At 34.3% G+C, this 23,990-nt stretch overlaps 1 long non-coding RNA gene across 1 annotated transcript in view; it reads right to left on the bottom strand.

Annotated features, from left to right (window-relative positions):
- LOC143257534 (uncharacterized) overlaps positions 1–23,683 on the bottom strand; it is a 28,046-nt gene extending 4,363 nt beyond the window's left edge. Inside the window, exons 1-2 of the long non-coding RNA XR_013031913.1 lie at positions 23,609–23,683; positions 22,958–23,236 (exon numbers count right to left, since the gene is read on the bottom strand). This is a non-coding gene — a long non-coding RNA (uncharacterized LOC143257534). The remainder of the gene's footprint in view (positions 1–22,957; positions 23,237–23,608) is intronic.
- Between the last annotated feature and the right edge of the window lie 307 nt (positions 23,684–23,990).

Below are 23,990 nucleotides of genomic sequence, written 5' to 3'. Positions count from 1 at the left end.
AAATGTTATATCTCACACTATGACTTAAAATCAGAGTCGCATAAAAAATAGCATTACAGATCTCTCTTCAGGCTCTTACAAATTATTGCCCAAGAAGCTTTACGTTCAGTGTCAGGATTCATCTGTTAGGTTTGATTTTGAGAAGCATAAATATCCTCTTTTTGCAACGTTATCTCACTCCAGTCTTTCAAAATCAATGGCGAACCAGCAGAAAGTTTCCTCCCCTTTTCGGCCAAGAAAAGAGACTTCTAATTGATTAATTATTTGGAATTAAGTACACAGCTACACAATGGGCCATTTGTGCTCTGCCCATCACTGGTATCGAAACCAAGTTTCTAGCGGTGGGAGTCCACAGACATACCATTGTGCCACTGAAGGGGGGGGGGCCTCTTATAGAAGGGAAATTGTGTAACGTGTTAGTTAAGAGATGAACTGCATAAATGGGCAGCAACAGACAGTACATGAGAGAAAATAAAAATGTGTAAAAGAATATCCGTGAAACAACTTAGTAACTTTAAATATACTGCTGAGTCATTATGTTGAATAATTATGTTGAGATAAATTTGTCATTGTTTCGGTACATATTTTGAAGGTTACCACGTGATGAAAGTGGCTACCTTTGAGGACGAGCAAGTCGTTAATAGTTACACACTGAATTTTAAAAATACGAATGAAATAACTTGTATTAAACTGATAAAAGAAGTTTTATGATATGTGAAGAGGTATGATCACACAGTTCAGTAAAGTGCGTACCAAATCATTGTGCAAGGTGTGTCCATACCAATATTTTGAAAAGTATATTTATGATCTAGGTTAAATTTATGCAGAATAACTTCCATATTGTTATACACAAGCTGTGAAATTGTCATCGAAATCTACTAACAAACAAGGTTTTCTAAAATGCCATGAGCTATACAGTGGAAAATAAGTAAGCAAGTTCCTGGCAAATGACTGACTCTACAGCACAAAATAACAGCCATTGGAGGTAATAATAAATAAAACTGATACAATTAATCTATGTTAACCAAAGAAAACCCACAAACAGCCTTATACATAAGAATCAGAAGATGATACCTCATTTATTGGTTGATATAACAACCATTTTCTGACACGACTTTGATGATCCTATCATCGACAGAGTTGGTCAGTTTTTAAATGTCTTTTGCTGTATCATCCCTTGCAGATGATAGTACAACATTCCAGAGATCATCCTTTGATGTAAACTTTCTTCCACCAGCATAAATCGTAAGTTTCATGATATGTCACAAATTCTCTATAGGGTTTTAATCTGGAGAGGAAGCTGGCCATTCAGTAAGTTATTTAGTTTTCAAGCCTAATTTTGCAAGATAACTCAATGTACCATGAGCAGCATGAGATGGGGCATTATATCTCATAAAAATGGCTTTTCTTTTGAATCCCATAGACTTGGTCCTATACCAAGGTTTTTAAGTTGTCCTTAAAAAATGCAACATAGGCTTCAGAAGTCACTTTTACATCATCAGGTACTCTAAATGGACCCTGAAGTTCATTACCAATGATACCAGCCCAAAATATCACTCCTCCTTCTCTTCCTTGATGACGTTTCAGCCTTCCCCTGACCCACCCATCTGGTCTATCAAGAGTTGCATGACACTCATCTGTAAAAAAACTTCTTCGAAATTGGTTTTAGATACTATCAGCTCATACGAGTCGTTGGATTTTGTACACAAAGCTTGTTTTGATCACAAGTTTTACCTTCCAGTCAGTTGATGAGCTCTGATATTGAATGAAAAGATTAAAAAAAATTGGATCTGACTACCATTCTTATAGAGCACTCACGCCACCAAAGTGTTGAGTACCTTACGTGGCAAAGGAACGCAAACCATAAATCTTTGATTCACGTTCTGAACACCTTAACCATTATGCCACCGTGGTATACGATTGTAAAGAAAATATGAAAAACAAATTCGGGTAGAAAATTAATTTCAATCCATTTTAATAATTCATTATAAGTAACTAATTTTGTCTCAATCATATACTGTGGAGACAACTTAATTTAAATAATTGTAAATAAAAATAGAATTAATTACGATTTTTTTAAATACACTCTCAGTTGCTCAACGGTGTGTCTCTGAATTTACAATGCTACAAACCGGTTTTCGATATCCCTTGTGGACACAGTACAGAATTTCCCTTGCGTAGGTTTATTGTTAACTACCAACAAACCTTTAACACAAAATACAACTGCTATAATAATGAATCTAAATTGGACAACTTTTGTGAAATTGTCTAAAGAGCGAACAATAACTTTGTTTGTCTGGGGTGATTTGAGACTGTTGTTTTATATTGAAAATTTCGCTAATAACCGTTTTTGCACACCTACTTAGTGCATTTTAGTGTATCACTGGTTCCTACATGATGTTTTTGTCAAATAAAGAGAAAATTAGTGATTATCTTATCAAAGATTTTTAGTATTGTATTCACGTATTTTTTTCTTGTTTTATTATTGAACAAATGAAGGGTTAATCGTTTATTAATAATGATTCATGTTAATTAGGGTTCTTCTGAATGGGAAAGTAAGTAGACTTTGTCTGTAATAACATTTAAAACAAAAGTTAAGCACGTCTCGAACATCAAAAGTATTTGGAACTGGCTTGTTCTTATGCTTAATATTTGAGTTTCTTTGTTTGTTTGTAGTTAAACACAAAGCTATGCAATAGGTTATCTGTGCTCTGCCCATAAGAGATATCAAAACCATTTTTTAGCAGTGTAAGTCCGCAGACGTAACGCTGTGCCATTGGGGAGCTAATCTTTGGAAGTAAACATTTTTACAGTACAATGAGTGATTGTATACGGCGGTGTTTAAAATAACGGATTTTAAAAGCTCAGGGTAATTAAACTAATGATTCATTGGCATAAGTAAGATTTTGTATTGGTTAAGCACGAAGATACCCAATAGGTTCTCTGTGCTGTACACATCATGGATATCGAAACCCGAATTATAGCGTTGTAAGCCTGCAGATTGCCAATGGATGTTTATTTGTTGGAAAGGGAAGATACTTTTTGGCCACAAAGTAGAAAAACTGTAGTAGAATTTTGAAGAATTTCAAGATTATTTGTTTATTTAATTTCACTTTAAGGACAAACAAATACATCATCAGATATTTAAGATGTAAACCCTCCAATTTAAATTTACGCAACACTTTGATTGATATTTTCTTTAGCTTGAGTATTTTATTTTTGCAACGGTTGATAAAATTTGCATTCGTAAAAAAAAATAAATTGTTTTTTGTTTCTGTACGTTTAGGGCGATTTTATTTTTCTTCTACCAAGTTAATTTATTTTTGGGATACTTATTACCTTCCTGTTACACCAAACATGTTTGCCCTTTCAGGCGGGAAGGCGTTGTAGTGTAACAGTCAATTCCACTATTTGTTGGTAAAACAGTAGCCCAAGAGTTGGCGATGGGTGGTGGTGACTAGCTTCCTTCCATCTAGTCTTAAACTGCTAAATTAGGGACGGCTAGCGCAGATAGCCCTCATGTAAATTTTGCGCGAAATTCAAAAAACAAAATTATAGATCGTTTCTTTAAATCAGGGGTCACCAAACTACGGCCCGCGGACCAGATATGGCCCTCGAGGTCATTTTGTACGGCCCACCAGCAGCTGGCCTCTTGGCAATAAAAAGTGATATTAAAATGTCCGACTGTCATAACAAAATAAATCACACCGATGGTCGCTTTAAGCTGGCAAACACAAGACGTTATGATAAAAAGAATCAAGGCTGTCACGCGCATTTTTAACCAATAGGAAAATTCTTCATTCGTCCTTGCTGCCCGTTTATTCATATCGAGGCACGAATCTATGAAAGCATTAGGATTTCGAAAACAAGAACAGACTTAACCCTTTTCCTATCGACTCGTCTTGTAAATTCAGCAACCGAGGGTTACCGCTTCAGCAAGCTCATTTCTCTTATTAGTCGGGTTATGCGCTTTTCGTAACTCGTTCTTAGGAAAGTGTCGTGGCAAACGTACGTTTCAATATATTTTGTTTGTGCGTTCTTGGACCTGTACAATACGTTTCTCACAGCGTTCTGTTTTTTATTCTCAGATCATGTTTTTTTCACCCATCGTTATGGCTGCTTTTAAAAGAAGAAAAGTGGACTCTGAGTGTCGTGCTTTCAATGAAGAATGGGCAGAAAAGTACTTCTTTGTGGAAACAAAACACCAGAAAGATACTTGTGTGATGTGTACCGAAAGTGTTGTCGTTTTGAAAGAGTACAATCTTCGGCGTCACTATGAAACAAAACATCTATCAACATATTTGAAATTTTCAGGAAAGCTCCTTTCTGAGAAATTTGAATCTATGAAACGTGTTTCTGAATTTCGAAAGAATCTCTTCACGAGAAAGTTTACTGAAAATGAATCTGTCACTCATACAAGTTACAAAATAGTGCAACGGATGGCAGAGCGAGGAAAACCTTTTACTGACGGCAACTTCATAAAAGAGTGTATGATGGAAGCTGCAAATGAGCTGTTTCCTGAAAAAGCCCATTTCTTTGAAAGTATCAGCCTTTCAGCAACTTCAGTTGTACGGAGAGCAGAAGAACTTGGAGAGAACATCGCATTAAAGATACGCCAAAAATCTAGGAACTTCTTATAGTATTCTCTGGCACAGGATGAGTCTACTGATCTCTCGAGTACTTCTCGTGTTCATTTGTAGAGTTAATTTGGACTTTGAGATCACAGAAGAGTTGGCATCAGTTTGCAGCACGCACGGAAGAACAAGTGGAGAAGATATTTTTCATGGAAGTGCATAAAACTTTGCAAGATTATAACCTTCAGTGGAATCAGCTTAGAGGTGTAACAGTTGATGGAGAAAAAACATGGCTGGAGTAAAGAAGGGTCTGGAGGGGCTGATCAGGAAACAGTTGGAAGATCTTCAACTCCTAAGCGCTCTGTTCATACACTGCATCATACATCAGCAAGCACTCTGTGGAAAAGACTTAGATATTTCTTGCATACTGAAACCAGTCATTTCTGCAGTGAACTTCATTTGGGGTCATGCACTTAATCATCGCCAGCTCAAGGCGTTTCTTGAAGAAATTGATAAACCAACAGACCGGATTGACAAATGCAGCAGGCCAGTGAAAGTTTAATCAACAAATTGTAGTGACAAATCAACAACTTCAGGAGTTGTGTCTGTAGGTAAATTATCAAATGCAACAGTCAAATCAGCAAATTGAGGATTGATCTCGCAGGATCCAGATCCGTAAGCGTTAGCCAAACCTCATCCATGAATAGTGGAGAGGAAGATGTTTCTGTGTATGGTATAGAGGTAGAAGAAGAGGTTGATGAACAAAGTGTCAGATTACTGAATACAATCGGACATTGCCACATTTAAGGTTGTGTTGGTATGCTGAAAGTATATATTTTACAGACATAGATGATAAATGTTTCTTAAAACCCAATTTTCTTACTATAAATTGGTACATTCTTAAATTTGAAGAGTTGAAACTGAAAATGTATGGGAAGAAGCCACTATTAACGTTTTAAAAGCAAAAACAATAAATTTGCAAGAGATAAAGTAAGAGTAAAAAGAGTTGAGACCATCTGCCCTGAGTCTGATATGTTAAATTTATACATGTAAAAATGGCTGGTATGGATTGAGAAAATTTTTATGTAGAGGAGGTTCCCAAAGAAAGAAAGAGGTAACTGACCGATAGCTGACCACATGTTTGAAGGAGGTTGTGTAACTGAGTGTCGGAATGTAGAGAGCGTGCTTAGATGTTTGATTATATAATTTTATATTAGTTATTTTATTTTTATTATTTATTATATTATTTTTAATATATAATATTTTATTGAGTATTTGGGTGTTTTTTATGGTTATGTTGTGTTTATTTGATTTGCAGTGTTCGAAAATGTGTGAAGGTGACTTTTTGTGTTGTTTGAATCTGGTTTCCATTTTTCTATTTGTTTCTTCAATATAGAAGTCGCGGCAGTTATCACATTGTATTTTATAAATAATGTTGGTGTGGTGTTTGTCAGTGTAGTTTTTACATAGTATAGACCTTAGTTTTGTGCCCGGTTTTGGAATAGATTTGGGTATTAACTGGAATGTCATATTTTGTTACTAGTTTTTGCAAAATGTTAGTTATTATTCTGCTGATGTCGGGAATGTATGGTATGCAGCAGTATATGGTTTCGTGATTTTTTAATTCGTGAGATATATTTACTTTTGTTAGTTGATTTTGCTTTCTGTCTAGGTGTTTGCGTATAATGTTTTCTACGGTTTGTGAAGGAAACTTATTGATGTTGATGAAGTATTGTTCTATTTTGTCTAATGCAGCCTTCATTTTATCTGGTGAGAATAGTTTTATGGCTCTGTTTATTTGGTTTCTTAGTATGCTGAATTTTGTTTTGTTTCATGTGCTGAGTTCCAAGGAATATATAGTCCAGTATGGGTGATTTTTCGGTGGATTTCTGTTTTAAATTGTGTATCAGTTCTTGTAATTTTGAGGTTAAGAAATGATATTTGATTGCTTTCTTCTTGTTCACATGTGAAGTTAATGTTGGGATGTATAGAGTTAATGTGATTGAAAAATTAAGTGTGTGCTCTGTAGATGTGAATCACAGTACGTAACATTATGTTGTGGATTACTGACTAAATACTAACAAGTGTATTCTAGACTATGTTTCGGCGACGTTTTTCATCTAGTTGAAATACGTAACAGAACTATTTAACTTTATGATAATTTTACGAGTAAAGTTTATTTTTTAGTCTTAAAGTATGTGATAAAGTTCACGTAAGCTGCTGAGTTTTTGTTATTGTTGTTTTTTACGATCCTATTAATTGTCAGTTTCGTATTTAAAATTAAAAGCACATAAATCAGAAATGGACAGTTTAAAAAGAATCTGGAAAAAAAGGTACTGAATTTGTGTAATTTTTGTTAAAATTCAGAATTTTAATGTTTCGAAGACTAGGAATTAAATTAATCCTTGTTGTGTTCTCTTTTACTTTGTATACCTAACCTCGTCAAAGCATTTTTGTAACTATTTAAATAACAAGTTTAACATTAGTATCAGAAAATTAAATACTAGGTTTGAATAATATCCAAGTTATTTATATTTTTCATTAAAAGAAAGAAAGCGTTTGGAACAATCTCCATTCGTCGGATCGTACAGTTTACAGTATTAGTATTAGACGTATTATATTTTAACACTACATTCGCTATTCGGTCCCTTAGTTGTTTTTTCAAGAAGAAATGTTGAGAAACTGAATAAATAACATGATATTAAAAACACAATACGCCTAATAACTGTAATTATGGTTGGACAGCTAAGAAAATATATTTATACCAATACATGTATAGCATTTTAGTTATTAAATGTAACTTTGTATCAAACCCGTAAACCTTAGTTTGTTTGTTTTTAGCATCAACATTGTTGTGAACGAGAGTACAATTTGTCTCTAACGTGGAAAGCTTCGAAATTCAAATGCACGCGAGGATATTCGAGAAGCTGTTTGTTTGTTTTGTTTTTGGAATTTCGCACAAAGCTACTCGAGGGCTTTCTGTGCTAGCCGTCACTAATTTAGCAGTGTAAGAATAGAGGGAAGGCAGCTAGTCATCACCACCCACCGCCAACTCTTGGGCTACTCTTGTACCAATGAATAGTTGGATTGACCGTCACATTATAACACCCCCACGGCTGGGAGGGCGAGCATGTTTGGCGCGACGCGGGCGCGAACCCGCGACACTCGGATTATGAGTCGCACGCCTTACACGCTAGGCCATGCCAGGCCCATTCGAGAAGCTAAACGTTCAACTTCCTCTGAAACTTGTTCTCTAATAGTAGTTCAACTAGTGTCTACAAAATATCGTGAATACTTGTTTATGCTAAGTATGTAATAATGTTTCAAATAAGGAATAATGTAAGATATTACTACACATCAATGATTTAATGAATGTTGCGTTGATAATTTTAATATCGATGTAACTTGCATTTATAAATATTCATTAAACAAAACGTTCATTTCCGATCGTATAATAATAAACGAAAATATAGAAGAGAATAGACTAATGAGTAATATTAGGCTAACGTTTGGTTCAGATCTAGGTGGGTATTAAAGTAACTTAGGTGGCGATAATATTCAAAGATGGTTTTTGTTTTCGAAATATTTTCATGGTGAGCGAAATCGAAAGTTTTAAAACTGCCTCATGTAACTTATGTATTTATTTGTTTTAAGACTTTTATGTCCCATGAAAAAATACATAATTAAATTGCCTATGTTATATTAAAACGTTTGGCTGAGTCTGCATTTTTATCAATTTTTTTCATTGTAAATAACTGGCTATTTTATCGTCTTTTAACATTTTGTGTGAAAGTTTTTAAATTTAGGTTAAATTTATGTTATTACAACTTGATTTTCTGTCATATTACGGTGAATGCTGATTAATGTTCTAGTATTTTAAAAATAAAACATTTTTTGGGTATAGGTGGTTCTTGATTAGAAGTTGGGCTTATATATGATATTTTTATGGTATGTTCAAATCTTCTTGGCAAAGGCTTATAATAAAAACAAGAAGTAAACTCAAAGAGATATTTCTGAATTGTCAAATTTCCAATCCAGCGAATTGTTAATTGTGATGGTAAAATCTGTGAGTTTTATGGTAAAGGAGAAATGTACAAATTCCTAGTAATATTTACAAAATAAAAAATATGTTTTTTTTCTAATCTACCTTTAAAATATCGTAACAAATGAATAAATCGAATTTTTATTAAAACTCTTTTTACATTAACGTTTCATAAAAAATTATTATACATTTTTTGACTAAATGTTTAAAAATCTGTTACCTAAGGCGAAAAATATTTTTATTAATATAATATAGCGTCATCTGTTGGTGTAAAATATATTTAATTCTTTCTGACTCATAGTCACTGGTGTTTATTATGTAACTAGCCTCGCCCGTTAAGAAATGAGGGGTTGGGGGTTTGTTACCTCCCCCTCAAACGTCCTCTTCCTTCGTTCAGCGAGTTTGTTTATTAAATTTCCTCCATCATCATAAAAGAAAAACAACCATACATTGTACTACCATAAAGTTTAGAAAAAATCCTAAATTACAATGAATTTTTCTTTTCTTACATTAAATTTTGTTTCTCAAAAAATCGTCTTCATTACTTTCTATAGATATGAGGTTAATGGCTTATTACTTTCTTAGCACACCATATAGTTCAATGGAACCATTCTGTATAACATGATATTTTATATTTTTAACAAAGTTTTAATGTGTTACCAAAAGATAGACAGTGGCTTTTATATATATATTAAATTACCTCTTCATCTTAAGGCTAGTAATAAACAATTTCTGATGGAAGGAAACCATAGTTTCAGTAACATACTCTTGTTGCCGAAATCTTTACCCATAACGTTCCAGCAGAAATTGTTAAACTAGACCCAAATTATCTATTTCATGAAGTTGTCTTTCCCAAGTGTCTCTGTGATAATCTGAGGTGATGACTAGCTGCCTTTTCTCTAGTCTTACACTGCTAAATTAGGGATGGCTAGCGCAGATAGCCCTATTGTAGCTTTGCGCGAAATTCGAAACAAACCAAAGCTACCCCGTGACTTGACAACGAACACATTTTTGGCTATTTCTGTTTTCAGATTTCATCATTATTACGTATATTATATATAGATAGTATATAAATATATTTAATACTTCCCATTTTTGTGACGTTTATGAATTATAATGAAGATTCTGGTAAAACGAGACAACGGTGTTATCGTTTAGACGAAATCTGTGAAAAACAAAACAGCTTTGGTAGCGTCGTACAGTGTTTTATAATTACATATTTGTTCATCTTTTTAGTAACCAGAAACTTCCATCAAATGAAGTCATCATCATGATGGTGGATCCTACATTCTCGTCGACTTTCAAACTTCTTGTTTTTTTTTTTTTTACTTTAGATATGTGACAATTTGTCAAATGTATTTTGTAGCTATATTGAAACCAATGTTACAATTATGGACACGTCGAGTAACAAGGAAAGATTAAATTATCTAAATAAATCAGATAAAAAGAATATTATTGTTTTCAAATTACTCTTATACTTTTATGTAATACTTTATTTTAAAATGCAAAGAATTATTTATTCTTAAAATTGTGTAATGTACGTACAATAAAGAAATCAAATTTTGATGTTTTTGTGAATATTTATCACTTTTTAACCACGTTAAATCTAAGTTAAACAAATTATATGTCTCGTCTTCCAAACATTGGAACGTATTATGTACACTTACAAACGTAATGACCGACAAGAGCCAGTTGAACTGTAGCGTGACCAAACGTTTTGTCTTTACTCCACCTACGAGTTAAAAGTTACCAAAAATGAATAACCCAACATCTTGTCCAGTAGCCGTAATAAACAACTTACAGAGATAGTTTGAGTTCAGTCGTAGTAAAGTGAGAAAGAACAATTAATTTCAGTATTTATTTTGTTGACCCAAACTCCGGAAGAACCTGGTACTTACCAGAATTATACGAAAAGATCTCTCTGAGAGTACTACTAATCGCCTGTAAGTTATTCACTTCTTGGCCACTAGGTTACAAGAGAGAACACTTCTTAGCTACTACTTTACAAGGCAGAACAATTTTTGGATACTAGGTTACGAGACAGAATACTTCTTGGCCATTAGGATACAAGACAGAACACTTTTTGGCCACTAGGTTACAAGATAGAAAATAGAATGGATATATACTTCCGAGCCTCATACCAGAAAACTTTTAAAGTGGTGGTGGTGGTGAAAGAGAACTTGGTATTCTTTTTTTATAATTTAATACATGATTTACCATGTATGGCCTACAGAACGCTGTGAGGTTGGTAAAATAAAGTGTCTATGATGTACTTTTTGACAGTCAGTATTCTTCAGGATGACATATACAGTTGTTAACAATAGCAGGATGAAGTTAGAAAGAAGAGGTAAATTATTGTATTTTACACAAAGCTACTTGAGAGTTATCTGTACTAAATGTCTCTAATTTAGAAATGATAGACTAGAGGAAAGAAACTTAATCAACTTACCGCCAACTCTTAGGCTTCTCTTTTTTCAATGAATAGTGGAATTAAAAGGCTGAAAGGGCGAAATGTTTGACCATAGGGTTCGAACCCCCGATCTGCATATTGTGAGTGGAGACTCCTAACCATAACTCCATGGCATGCTTAGAATAGTAAGGAAGGATACTTTGCCTCCTTCAAGTTTCATTAAAGCATAGGAATAGTTGGCTTTAGCTGCATTCAACCTCTCTTAGATTGGTGAGAACAATCACTTTCATAGGATGGATCATAGATTATCATCCATTTAATGGATGGAACAAGTCAAAATGAACAAATCAACATCCAAATAGTTTGGCCTGAGATATATAATTATGCCATATCTCTAGAGGGAGAAGACTCATCTGAAATAACTTTATCAGCAAAGGGAATTTCAGGAGTTTACGAAATATTGAGATAAGGCAAAAATACACAAAATGTTGTACAGATATCGATGTCTAAACCCAAATAAAATAGTGAAATGCACAGCTGAAAATAACTCGCTTCCATTAATAACACAACCAATTTTCATAATATCGTCCTTCCAGTAGCAGCATGATTGGAAATAAGAAGGTTTGTGTTTTTCTTATAGCAAAGCCACAAAGGGCTATCTGCTCAGCCCACCGAGGGGAATCGAACCCCTGATTTTAGCGTTGTAAATCCGGAGACATACCGCTGTACTAGCGGGGCGATAAGAAGGCGTGATCCCTGACAGTTTAAACATAAATGTTCACATTTGCTGCTATCATAGTTATTATTTCCGTAGCAAACACAGGTTAAAGCTACGTAATATAAAGTATTCTAATAACCACATTAATGGTAGATTATTTGAAGAGGGTTTTTAAAAACCTGACTTAGTATTTTCAGAATAGCAGGAAGAAAACAGACTGAGAATAATGGTGCTGGTTGGTGTGCATCAGTTTATCTAACACCCTGGTCCTGTGGCTTGGAAAGACGTTTCTCAATTTTATACCTTAAAAACAAGCTTTGATGTTTCAATAACAACAATGATAATTGATGAGAGTTTTTCAACACATTTAGGGAGTTCCTCTAAGTCCTATTGGATAAATAATGATATCATTTTACCCAATAAGGATTGAAGTTTTGTCCAACAAAGAAGAAGAATCTGAAACTGTGAAACAGATCGTAAACAAGATAAGACAGTATTCATAAAAATGAGATATAATTTGGTGCCGACTGACTCACCCACCATGGAGTCTTACAAGCTGACATGCTACACTGTCGTATTTAAAAAATGCAGCAACATTGGGATATAATGATCTCTATACGCAAACACAAATTCCAGACATAACGTCCTCAACATCCATTAAAGACATTTGACATTAACACTCAGTAGACCAACCAACTGATTTTTAGGAAGTCACTTCATAACTTTCCGTCTGAACGAATTAAAGTTTTAAGTCGTGTGTTGCAGTGACCCAGTTATCATTCTACTATCACGACCCTTTTAAGCTATATGTAACTAATAATTAACTCTAAATAATTTGCTTACTACGCTATTTGAGCTTTACTGGTAATAATTATGTAAAGAGTGAATAAAATTAAAATATCAGATATTTTTTTTCTAATGACACTGATATAATTGTGAGTGTTACCTCTTGAGCAGTACAATACGTACATAGCTAGCATGATATGGCTTCAGTCGATGTTTTGTTGTCCCAAACCCATTGCTTAGATGGAATAACAAAACGAAAACGCTAGAAGGCTTGAGGAGATTGTCCTTACAAATGCACCCAAATTCAAATCATTTGACAAAAGTTCGTGACAGCTTCTTTAGTCGTAAATAGGGAAGTGGTATCAATATATAACATGATTAGTGAAGCAAGTACTACACATCTCAGTCAATGATGTTAGATAGTATCCTGACAGATAACAAGTACAACATAATCTTGTTCATCGTGTCAGCTTTCAAAGACAAGACTTGTTGGACAGAGTTTCATAATCCAGATAAACTGAGATCCCAAACATGCAGAAAATGTGAGGGAATAAGAAATGGGAGGAAAATCACTCACAATCATGTCTCGACCAGCTAGATGTCCAGATACAAAGATTTTAATAGGCTGTATGGACTAATATGAAACTGGAAAGTTCAAGCAGCAACTTGAGAATTTAGCTGATTTATGTGGTATAACAGTTTGAAGTAACAATTAACAAAGATACATTAATGGACTTATGTTATCGCAAGAACAAAATCTACTGATAGGTTTAAAACATATATAAAATTAGTACATTATAGAACGTATGTACTTTTTGTTTGTATTTATTGTAAGAGTAACAAGCTGGACATTTAAATGCAACTATTCATTCTTTTTTTACTCATCAGTGTGAATCACCTGCACATTTCCAAATTATTTCCACTGCTGTATGTCCCACAAGCAGTATAACAGTATACATAGTTATAAAGTTTATTATTATTACTTCATGGATAGGTTTTTAGCACATTTTTTATCAACATCATTAATATGGAATCTGCAAGTCAAGTGCAAAAAAGAAAAAAACGTTCTCACTACATAAAACTACTTTAAAACATGAATTGAATAACGAAGGAAATTGTAAAGAAGTTAATGCCAAAGCCCAGGGCTAGTTAGTTAAGCCGGATGGTTTCCTCTGGGGATCTCAACTCCTTGACTTCTGGGTAACAAGCATAACAGAGCGGAATTTTTCCCACGATCATACTCTCCAAACACCACCAACGTAGGAGTTTGAAATATGATAAAAACTATTGGTACTTTTCTATAAGACTAACAATTAACACTAGACGTGTGTGTAGAGAGAGGGGGAGATAATCTTGATTTCCAGAAGACTAACAATTAACACTAGACGTGTGTGCAGAGAGAGGGGGAGATAATCTTGATTTCCAGAAGACTAACAATAAACACTAGACGTGTGTGTAGAGAGAGGGGGAGATAATCTTGATTTCCAGAAGACTAACAATAAACACTAGACGTGTGTGTAGAGAGAGGGGAGATAATCTTAATTTCCAGAAGACTAACAATAAACACTAGACGTGTGTGTAGAGAGAGGGGAAGATATCCTTGATTTCCAGAAGACTAACAATAAACACAAGACATGTGTGTAGAGAGAGGGGGAGATAATCTTGATTTCCAGAAGGCTAACAATAAACCCTAGACGTGTGTGTAGAGAGAGGGGGAGATATCCCGGATTTTGATATCCGTGATGGGCATTGTATAGATAGCCCTTTGTATATCTTTATGCTTAAGAACAATCAAAATAATTTGAAATCGTATGCAAAAATTAAAATTGCAGTGTAATATCATTGTGCTATTAGAAGTACGAATGGTAAGAACGCAATGACAGATCTCTTGAAATATCCAAATGAGGACAATTTAAGAAGATTGTATAGTTATATATAAAAATATGAGTTATTGAATAATTTTCTCAAGCCTGAATAAACTTTAGGTAATCTGTAAAAATAAAGCACAACTAATAAAGTCCCTGTGACTGTCACTACGTTCGTTTAATCTTCTGTAGCTTTATGAAATTTATTTGGCTCTATATAATTTTAATTAAACTGACTGAATGTAAAAATAGGAGGATGGTTACAGTTCGCAGGTGTTATGACTGAAATATTAATAAATTGCATCCATCCATATATAATATATCTTTAAATTTTATGACAAGGAACAAACGTTTATCCAGTGGTTAAGGCACTGGATTCGTAATCCGAGGGCCGCGGTTTCGAATCCCCGTTACGCCAAACATGCTCGCCCTTTCAGCCGTGAGGACATTATAATTTGCGGTCAATCCCACTATTCGTTGGTAAAAGAGTAGCCCAAGAGTTGGCGGTGGTTGGTGATGACTAGCTGCCTTCCCTCTAGTCAAACACTGCAAAATTAGGGACGGCTAGCGTAGATAACGCTCGTGTAGCTTTGAGCAAAATCCAAAACAGACCAAACCTATCCAGAATTTTACATCAGAGAAATCGACAGAAAATTATAAATCAGATTCACTGAACATAATAATGAAAAACTCTCCCATGTTTTCCACCATTGTAACTCAAAAATCCACAGTGCATCCACAAAAAACACTGTAATTTTAAACAAAGAACCAAATAACGATAAACAAAGAGTGAAGGAAGCCATCTTAATTGAACAAAACAACCCCGCCCAAAAACCAATACCCAGGGTACTAAAATACCTATACCATGTTGTGAAGCAATCTCCAGTCTTGTGACCTCTTTATTCTTTAGTGTGTGTATTACTGTGTCACTGTAAACTACTTGTACCTGATAATGAAATAATCAGGTCGAAACGGTGTGCATTTATAATAAAGTTTTATTCGTTACTAAATCAAACTGTTTCCAGTTTATTCAAATATATCTTTATTCGAAGATCCCTGATGAACAAAATTCCACCTTTTGAAATCATTTAGGCTTCAGGGCTTCAAATTTTTTATTCTTTATTTTAATTATTTATGTTTTCTAAACATCATGAATGTATTCAGTTATATCCATAAATTTTTACTCTAATTGTCCTTGCAGTTCACGAAATTTTTTGTTGTCCGTAAACGTGAGTTAATCCTTCTACTGTAATTTCTTGGAATACAGCCTATTCAAACATGAAATACATAAACTTCTGATGAATGCATAGGAAAGAATTTAGTTAACATTACCCACCGCTAACAAGAAAAGTAAAAACATTAAAACGCTTCCACGGCTAAAAGATCGAGCATGTTTGATGGTGGGATTCAAACTCACAATCAGTTGTAGTTCGTGAGTCGAACGCCAGGTGCCCCTAGGTAACAGAATACTGTGTTAGTGTAGAATAAACAATTTTATTGTTTTAAATTAAACTTTGGTTCACTTGCTTTACCCTACCATCCGTGTTCGATTTATTCTTCACTTAGATAGTTCTGTATGCACGATTTTAAGGCTTATCTGTAGCTAAGTATCACATGAACATGATTCCGTGAGAAAGTCTAAAAAAATTATGTACAACTGTTTGAAACTGTGACAGTTTTGTAAATGACTACCTGTTTGTATTTCCTACCTAGGAAGTTGCAATATTACCAATCATGTTGTTTAATATGATATAAAATAATAAACAGTACAAACTATCTTCACCATCAGTCAAAATGATCAAACAGTCCTTAAGCCTTCTCACAATTCCATTATAAAAAATATCATTTAAAAATCAGTTTTGAAACAGTGTTAAGATAACATTAAAATTACAGACTGTTTAGGTGTCTCCGTACACGTAGGTTCTACACATTACATCATATTGCTACATCTATATTATTATTACAACATTCAGTATAAAGAACTTTATAATAGGATGAAATTATTGGTTTTATATATATAGCACATAGCGAAATCAAATATTCTATTTGTAAAATACGCAAAACTTCAAATATTTTATATATGAAACAAATAGAGAATTCAATATACATTTGTGAAAATAGTCGCATTATGTCTTCTTTTTTTCTCAATATCACTCATTTTTGACTAGGGTATATGTATCTAACAGGCCCGCCATGACCAGGTGGGTAAGACACTCGATTCGTAAGCTGAGGGTCACGGGTTCGAATCCCCGTCACACCAAACATGCTCTCCGTTTCAGCCGTGGAAGCGTTATAATGTGACGGTCAATCACGCTATTCATTGATAAAAGATAGCCCTCGAGTAGCTTTGCGCGAAATTTACAACAAACAAAACCAAAATCATATCTAACAAGTATTCAATTACAGTACTGAACAAAAAGTGTTGTACCCCCCTTTTACAGTGGTAAGTCTACGGATTTACAATGCTAAAATCAGGGGTTCGATTCCCCTCGATGGACTCAACAGATAGTCCGATGTGGCTTTGCTATAAGAAAACACAAACACAAAAGTGGTAGGACAAGAAAATATTTTGTCATTCTTCCATGTCACCATGTAAGAAAACTCAAATATTTTATACCTAAAACAACATGGTAATACTTTACTGTTGACAACCGATGAACCAGCATGAGAATACTTGTCATTCTTTAGAATTTCCGTAAACTTGTACCAAGGACATATCATAAGGGTTTTGCTCGAATGAACATACTGATTAAATTTAAGGTCTGAAATAACTGTCGTGGTGCCCAATGCAGTGTGTTAACTATATAGAAAGAAGCTAGTAAGGAACACGGTACCGGTGTATGTTAGAAATCAATTTAATGACACTACACAAATAAACCTTCATACAGAAAATGTTTAACACATTATATTAAGTTTTATTTTCATGGCCCAAAAAGCTTAGAGAATTGTCAGTAAAGCAGAGAGTTCGTACAAAAACTTTACGTGGTGCTGATTGGACTCTCCAGCAAATTGCTTCAGAATTGAAATGTTCTCCTAGAACTGTCAAGCACACCCTAGATCATGAGACTGAGACAGGTAAATAAAAAAATAGGAAAGGAAGAGGAACACCTAAATTCAGTTATACTGATGTTAAGTATCTTTGTTTATACAGCTTTCAGGACAGAAGGAAGACTACACGAGATAAACAACCATTAACCAAATGACAGAAAAGTGTCCTGATATACAGTGTCAAGAAGACTCAATGAGAATGAAATATTTGGTTGTGAAGCAGTTAGAAAACCTTTACTTATATCTCCAATCATCATGAAGAGACTGAAATCTGCTAAAAAATACAAAAGCTGGACTGCTAATGATTGGTAAATGGCTTTATGAGTGGATAAGTCCAATTTTGAAATATTTGGTTCAAAATGTAGGTCGTACGTCCGACGGAGGAAAGGTGAAAGATACTTACCTCAGTACATAGCACCAACCATGAAATATAGGTGGAGTCAGTATAATGGTATGGAGGTGTTTTTCTGTTAATGCAACAGGAGATATTTGCAAAATAAATGGAATAATGAACCAGTACAGATACCATCAGATACTGATCCGTCATGGTATATCCAGTGGTTTGTGTATTATTGGTTAAGGATTCTACTATCTAGAAAATAACTTCCCTCTTTCAAACATCAAGAAAAAACTGCTGGAGTAATTTTAATGATACAATGGCCCCCATAGAGCCCCGATCTCAATCAGCTTGAGTAGATCTGGGACAAGAAGCTGCTGGAGTCATTTAAATGATACAATGACCCCATAGAGTCCCGATCTCAACCAGCTTAAATAGATCTGGAACATGATGGATCAAAAACTTGACATGTCAAAAATTACTTCTAAAAAAAACTTTATGGAAGTGTATTACAGACATGTGAAGTAACGCAAACAAACGTGACAGGGGTTTAGTTTAGAAAGAGAGAAATCAGAAGAATTCTCTCTCCAACTGAGGTGTTCAGGAACGTTGTGGTTTCTCTTCGTCCCCTTTCGTGGAAGGTCGTTGAATTTAGCTTCTTTTTTTAATAATTTTTTAAACTCTTTTTTGGGTGAAGGAGTAAAGTTTAGTATTATTCGTGAACGAGGCACAGGTAGCACCGGAGAAAAAGGCCACATCCCGTCCCGAAAGGCAGATGTCACGGCAAATGTGAACATAAATCTAAACGACCAGATTCAGGGCATGGCAATAGTTGCCTTGGCTGGGATCTAAAGATCTAATGCCTGAGTTTTTGCTGTGGGGGAAACGGGAGTGCCCCGAGAAAAACCCACTTTCACAGGACAGGCGCCGAAAGTTTTACCTGTCTTGTGCCCGAGGCCTGAAAAAGAAAATACATAGTATTAACGTGAGTTTTGTCCTTTAAGTACTTTGTTGTGTAATTTGTGATTCTTGAAATATGTTGGAAGGTGAAATATATTTGGTTGGTGCACTGTTAATTTGTGGACTGATGCCGTTAGTTTGTTTCTGTTTTCTGCTTTTAAATAGTAATTGTGCGATATTTCCGTTAGTCTATTTCTTAGTGTTGGTAAGTTGTTGATTTGATGTATATAATTTACTGGAGTGAATGATGGTAGACTGAATGCAGATCTTAGGATTTTGTTTTGTTGAACTTGGATTTTCTGAAGTGTGTTATTTGACATATGTGACTTGACATCCTACTCTATTAGCGGACGGATGTAAGCCTTGTATATTTGGATAATGGTGTTTGGTGAGCATTTCGAGTGTTTACTGCTTAGAGTCATTAAGTGTGAAATCCGTTTTCTAATTGATGAGTGTATGTTGTTAACATGTTTTTTCCATGTCAGTTTTGTGTCGAAAGTGATGCCAAGGAATGTGATGTTTTTGCTCATGTTAATGGGCGTATTTCCGAGTGATAATTTTATTTTTTCTAGATTTTTTCTTTGTTTTTTTAATTTCCTATAGAAGGTGATTGCTTGTGTTTCGGTTGGATTTAAAACTACTCTCCATTTGTTACTCCAGGTCGAGACGTTGTTAAGTGATTCTTGCACGCGAGACTTGGCCATCACTGGGTTTCTGGAGGTGCTCCAGATAGCAATGTCGTCTGCGTATTGCAAATTATGCGTGTATGTTAAATTGGGGAAAGGTATGTCACTGAGGAAAATAATATATAGAAGTGGAGAAAGGACTGATCCTTGGGGCACTCCTGCAGTTATATTGAATGATTTCGATATAGTTTTGTTGACTTTTACTTGTGCTGTTCTATCTGTTAGAAAATTTGATACCCATTTAACTATGGTAGGGTTTATCTTTAGGTGGTTTAGTTTGTATTTGATGGCATTGCATGTGAAGTAAATTCCCAAAGGACACTTTTGTTAAATGTGTTGCAACGATGGTTGAAAGACTATCTGTAGTTATTAAACCAAAAGGGGGAGACAAAATATTAGCTGTTTACTGAACTCAACACTTACACTGAGTTTCTGTTAAACTATGTTCACTGAACTCAACACTTCCACTGAGTTTCTGTTAAACTATGTTCACTGAACTCAACACTTCCACTGAGTTTCTGTTGTACTATGTTTACTGAACTCAACACTTCCACTGAGTTTCTGTTGTACTATGTTTACTAAACTCAACACTTCCACCGAGTTTTTGTTGTACTATGTTTACTGAACTCAATACTTCCACTGAATTTCTGTTAAACTATGTTTACTGAACTCAAAACTTCCACTGAGTTTTTGTTGTACTATGTTTACTGAACTCAACATTTCCACAGAGTTTCTGTTAAACTATGTTCACTGAACTCAACACTTCCACTGAGTTTCTGTTAAACTATGTTTACTGTACTCAACACTTCCACTGAGTTTCTTTTGTACTATGTTTACTGAACTCAACACTTCCACTGAGTTTCTGTTAAACTATGTTCACTGAACTCAACACTTCCACTGAGTTTCTGTTGTACTATGTTTCATGAACTCAACACTTCCACTGAGTTTCTGTTGTACTATGTTTACTGAACTCAACATTTCCACTGAGTTTCTGTTGTACTATGTTTACTAAACTCAACACTTCCACCGAGTTTTTGTTGTACTATGTTTACTGAACTCAATACTTCCACTGAATTTCTGTTAAACTATGTTTACTGAACTCAACACTTCCACTGAGTTTCTGTTGTACTATGTTTACCGAACTTAACATTTCCACAGAGTTTCTGTTGTATTATGTTTACTGAACTCAGCACTTCCACTGAGTTTCTGTTAAACTATGTTTACTGTACTCAACACTTCCACTGAGTTTTGTTAAACTATGTTTACTGAACTCAACACTTCCACTGAATTTCTGTTAAACTATGTTTACTGAACTCAACACTTCCACTGAATTTCTGTTAAACTATGTTTACTGAACTCAACACTTCCACTGAGTTTACTGAACTCAACACTTCCACTGAGTTTTTGTTAAACTATGTTTACTGAACTCAACACTTCCACTGAGTTTCTGTTGTACTATGTTTACTGAACTCAACACTTCCACAGAGTTTCTGTTAAACTATGTTTACTGAACTCAACACTTCCATTGAGTTTCTGTTAAACTATGTTTACTGAACTCAACACTTCCACAGAGTTTCTGTTAAACTATGTTTACTGAACTCAACACTTCCACTGAGTTTTGTTAAACTATGTTTACTGAACTCAACACTTCCACTGAGTTTCTGTTGTACTATGTTTACTGAACTCAACACTTCCATTGAGTTTCTGTTAAACTATGTTTACTAAACTCAACACTTCCACTGAGTTTCTGTTAAACTATGTTTACTGGACTCAACACTTCCACTGAGTATCCGTTGTACTAAATATGAAGATTAATAACATTTTGGTGTTTCACCTGTGATTTACCTTCCAATGTTCTTTGACAGAAACCTAAAACCTAATCCTTGATTTTGTCCTTACAATTTTGCACAATACTGTATATCGGTAATACTATGGTTTAAATAATTTATCTAAAGGAAATAAATCTGTAATGCTGAATAAATAACTTGAATTTCTCTGACTGATTACAACTTGTTAAACTTTTACACAAAAACAAAAACTTGTTTCCATTAGTAAAATCCTACAGCTATACTTGTTAAGAAACCATTTCAGCCAATAAGTTGATAATTGTCAAACCTATTGGCATCATTGCGTATACAGGAATCAAGATGGTGCTAATCTAAACTGCTTAAATTGCAAAAAATCTAAATTTTTATAACAATGTTGTTAAAAACTGGTTATGATTACAAGTTGTGGTGTCGGAACATCTGTTTGGAACATAATTTGAGCTAACTCATGTAAAAGAACTTGGAACTTATCGCAGCTTCAGTTAAGTATATGATGGAGTTGGTTAACTTATGTGTAGCAAAAGAAAATGTACTATATCAAGTAAAGATTAATAGCCATCTTGTCACTACTCTGACATCATCACTTGAACAGTAGATAACCTGGCGTGTAAAGTTAAGTATATGATGTAGTTGGTTAACTTATGTGCAGCAAAAGAAAATGTACTATATCAAGTAAAGATTAAAAGCCATCTTGTCACTACTATGACATCATTACTTGAACAGTAGATAACCTGGCGTGTAAAGTTAAGTATATGATGTGGTTGGTTAACTCATGTGTAACAAAAGAAAATGTACTATATCAAGTAAAGATTAATAGCCATCTTGTCACTACTATGACATCATTACTTGAACAGTAGATAACCTGGCGTGTAAAGTTAAGTATATGATGTGGTTGGTTAACTCATGTGTAACAAAAGAAAATGTACTATATCAAGTAAAGATTAATAGCCATCTTGTCACTACTCTGACATCATCACTTGAACAGTAGATAACCTGGCGTGTAAAGTTAAGTATATGATGTAGTTGGTTAACTCATGTGTAACAAAAGAAAATGTACTATATCAAGTAAAGATTAATAGCTATCTTGTCACTACTCTGACATCATTACTTGAACAGTAGATAACCTGGCATGTAAAGCTAATAGTTGAAACTAAGTACGTATATAGGCAAATAATATGAACGTTCATATACGTTATAAACTGTCACAACTCCATTATAAAATAAGTTTCATTTTTTACTTAAATTTGTCATCAATAGAGCAAATATGTAGGAATATCGAGCCCTTTTGTTGTCCATTTTTAAACGAATTAATTTGAAGTAAGGATTATGTTTTGATACTGATCACTAACAACAACCCACATGGAGTAAAAATGTATCTCAAGATAGCTGGTATGGGTATTAAAACTTTAATTAAAATAAAATACTGAAGAACGTTTCGACCTTCTTAAGTCGTATTCTGGTTAACAGGTCAAAACGTTGTTCTGTACTTTATTTTAATTACGTTTTAATACCTATAGCAGTGTCTTGAGAATACGATAACAAAATAGCTGTCAGCATACGCTGAAAACTAAGATTCTGCTCTATCTAAGTGTTTAGTAGAGGTTTTATAATAATATCTATTATCTTAGTTGTAAGTGAATCCGCATGAGTTAGTAGCCTCACGCTAAGAGGATATAGAAAAACTAATACCATTAAAGTAACTTACATAGACTGTCATACTGGTTTCTTTGATATCAACGTCTGCGACCTTTCGTTTAATTTCTTCTGGTATTTTTTGAGACTTCAGATCGATGTGCCTCCAGAAGTCTCAAGTTGTGATATCTGTTGTTTGATCTGAGGTTTGTTGACCACTGGCACATTCAGCTTGACATGGTCAACGTGTTAACGAAGCACTTGCAAGCAACAATAGCACAGAAAGCTGAGACATCATAATATTCCGTCAAACTGGTACTTAGAAGGAAATAGCGGCTATATACAGTTCAAACTGAAAAAAACCAAAAAACTTTGCCCTAAATCACAATAAAATATCCAGTAAAAAACCTAAATGTACAGCAGAATAAATTTTTGTTTAATATGTACGCCATGGAAATTTAAATCTATTTTCCTATTTTCTTTCGTTATTATTACATCAATAAAAGGATCACCAATTTTTTGAGGATATGTATATTGAAAAACGTATTAACGAAATTTCACGTGCTTTGAATTTCAGAGTTGGAAATATTGCATATTTGTTATAAGTAACTCCAAGAACTGCTTTCTAAATACTGAGTTAACTTACCGAAAAAAAAGAGTAATTTATTCAAAATCAATAAATGACATAAATAAACAAAAGAAAATACAAAACTGATAGACATACATAAATCGTTCCTATATCGTCACTTTTCTACAAAGAAGATCTGGTAATAACGTCTCTCTACTGTGAGTACATGATATGAAATAGAAGGATGAAACATTTGTCTTGAAACCTCGTTTATATAGCGCTACCAGTGCTGCAGCATCTACCTACACTCATGAAAAGTATGCTACTTTAGCCAATTGTACTTACAAAATCAAGGATAAACAAAAGTGTAGAAACCTGTTTGACAAGATTTTAGCATGATCAAATCACATATGATCCATACCACCAGGTACCCAGCTCACGGCAACAACAATTAAGCCAACGTTTCCGCTCAACGGTAAGCTTGAGGGCTCAAAACACTAATAATTGAGTTTCGATCCAAATGGTTGTAGCTCATTAT

The sequence above is a fragment of the Tachypleus tridentatus genome, chromosome 7 (genome assembly GCF_004210375.1).
Source record: "Tachypleus tridentatus isolate NWPU-2018 chromosome 7, ASM421037v1, whole genome shotgun sequence".
In the NCBI taxonomy this organism is placed as follows: Eukaryota; Metazoa; Arthropoda; class Merostomata; order Xiphosura; family Limulidae; genus Tachypleus; species Tachypleus tridentatus.
This window is presented reverse-complemented; position numbering and strand designations above follow the sequence as displayed.